At 26.5% G+C, this 2,658-nt stretch overlaps 1 protein-coding gene across 1 annotated transcript in view; it reads right to left on the bottom strand.

Moving 5' to 3' along the window:
• Window positions 1–1,192: 1,192 nt before the first annotated feature.
• Window positions 1,193–2,658, bottom strand: part of LOC106339778 (protein LIGHT-DEPENDENT SHORT HYPOCOTYLS 10-like) — a 7,238-nt gene continuing 5,772 nt past the window's right edge. Inside the window, exon 2 of the mRNA XM_013778650.1 lies at window positions 1,193–1,528. The gene's annotated coding sequence lies outside the window, so the exon portion shown is untranslated. The remainder of the gene's footprint in view (window positions 1,529–2,658) is intronic.

Here is a 2,658-nt window from a genome sequence, read left to right as displayed (position 1 = left end):
ATTTCTTAATTTACAGCGTAGCAAAACTTTATACTCTTAGAGCATCTCCAGCGGAGTTTCTATCCGTTGGAATTCTAAATATGAATATGTGTATGTATATATTGTATATTCATATTTAGAACTCCAAAAGATAGAACTTTTGTTATGTTTTGACCCTTCTCAATTGCTGAGGATACTAATAAATTAATACACGAACTGGATTTACACAAAAACTGTCCTACCAATTTGTGGTTTTGTTTAAGAATTTTCCCTACCAAAATTTTGTTTTGTTTAATAACTTTGCCTACCAATATTGTAACATTGTGTTTTTGGGGATAATGAATACAAATTAACGGTACATATGCTGTTTTGGTATATATTACTGTTAAATCTTATATATTAAAACAAAAATCAAAACTTTGATTCATGTGTGATTTTTTTTTAAAAATAGATCTAATGGACTTATTCCTAGAAAGCCATGTTACATTTAATATATAATCTTATCATTTAAATTTTGGGTCTACCATAAATTTTTATTGGATTATCAATAATTGGATTTAAATAATAGATGATCTATTGGATTTATAGATATTATAAATTAATTAGATATAATTTAATGTTGTAATATTATACCTCTATATGCTAAATATCTAAATATTTATCGATGCTAACTTTTAAAATTATAAAAAAAAAATTTTAATAACAAAAATCATATTATCTAACAATGATTAATTTTTACTACTTTAAATCAATGAAATTTTTTTTAAACTATATATTTTATTTTTAAAATTAAACAAAAACTAAATGTTTAATTATTTACTCGATAATATAAATCTATGAAGTGAAAAGTTTAATTTTTTAAAAACTTTCTAAGTTTGTGAAATGTTACAATATCTTTGAATATGACAATAAAACAATATTTTACTAATCTTTATATATATAGTTACAATTTTAATAATGAAATAATAATCCGAAAATATATATATACAAGAAGATAAAGATACACGTGAAAATTTGAAATAATCTATTCAATGAAAAAAATATACAGTAAACTTATTATGTTTTAAAATTTGATAGACACATATATATTATAATATATACCAATTTAGAATTTAAAACAAAATATTTATATAAAAATAAATGAAAACAAAAATCCGCGCGGTTGCACGGATCGAGATCTAGTAACATTTTAAAACAAACTTGTTTTTCTTATCTTCATTTGGACTTAATTGCATTACCAACAATGATCAGGCTATTCCGCCATTATCTCATTGTAATATGTTTGACTTACGTAAGACAAGAAGTACGCTGCATAGAAGTACAAAACAAACTTGTTTACACTGTATAATCTATACACTTATTCAAATGAGCTTAATAAGAGAATATAGCTTATGGAAATACATAACCGATCGATAGCTACGGAAGTGAAGGAGTGGATGAAGAGATCCGAAGATATGTTGAAGATAACATTTCAGTTTCACTTCTTGATCATCAGTAGTAGGTAGATTTGAGGCCTCTTTTACATTTGATCTCTGAGATGTTATTAATCCTGGCAATCTCAATTATATCAGCATTATTCACTAATTAATTATATATCGTAATCTAATGTGATCAGCTTAGCTAGATATTCAGATGCATGAAAGACTAATATTAATGCAACTTTCGATTATAACTAGGCTAGATCATGCTTGTTTGTCCTATAAAAATAAAACTTATATCTGAATATAACTCATATTTTTATGCCAAATGATTCAAGATATGTATTCCTTTCATAAAGGTCTATTTACAGGCCTATATGAAATTCTAACAACATCATGGCATGTTCAATTATCTCTTAACCTGGTTATGTTAGAAACTATTGTTGTAGCTCACCGTATGTTACAAAAGCTTTTTGACAGACATTCGCTGCAATAGATGGTGCGTGTAATATATCACATATGTTATATATTGTATCATCGAACAAAATCCATAAAGCTTTGCGGGGGACAAACAAACTTTTTTTTTTGTGGTAAAAGGACAAACAAACTTTCAAGCTTTTCCAAAGCTAATGGTGACAAAGACCCTAAAGGAAGACTCATAAAGATGATTGAGCAAAGTATGTATTTATATTACCTACTGTTAAAATTATATCTGAGATCAAAGCGAAAAAAACGGTTCAGGTGTATTCAAAGAGAAAAATACTGTCCCAGAAAATCTAATAGCTCAGAAAATACAAAGGCACAACTACTACAAATGTGTTTTTTTCGAACATTTTTTTGAACTACTACAAATGTTCGTGAGTAAAAAAGAAAGCTCTAACTAATATATCAAAATCCAAGCTCTAAAATCTGATTGAAATCCTAAACTACAATTGTTGAATTCTATTTTGGATTTGATTGAAATGAATATGTTGAAGATTTGGTTGGATTGTATATAGTGAGATAATTTTTCCTAAGACCCACATAGCAATAATGAAAATCATGATGATCAATAAAGTATTATATGTGTATAAACTTCTATTCTGAGATAACCTTATTAACCTTTAAGAACAAACATGGAATCTCAACTATTAATCGATTTATTTAGGTTATAAAATGAGGAGGAAAAGTTTCAATCAATTTCTTTCTTGATCATCAATGGGGAACAAAATCTATACGAATCTTTAAAGAGAAGCATTCTAAGAGCCAATCATTACTTTCT

The sequence above is a fragment of the Brassica oleracea genome, chromosome C4 (genome assembly GCF_000695525.1).
Source record: "Brassica oleracea var. oleracea cultivar TO1000 chromosome C4, BOL, whole genome shotgun sequence".
In the NCBI taxonomy this organism is placed as follows: domain Eukaryota; kingdom Viridiplantae; phylum Streptophyta; class Magnoliopsida; order Brassicales; family Brassicaceae; genus Brassica; species Brassica oleracea.
This window is presented reverse-complemented; position numbering and strand designations above follow the sequence as displayed.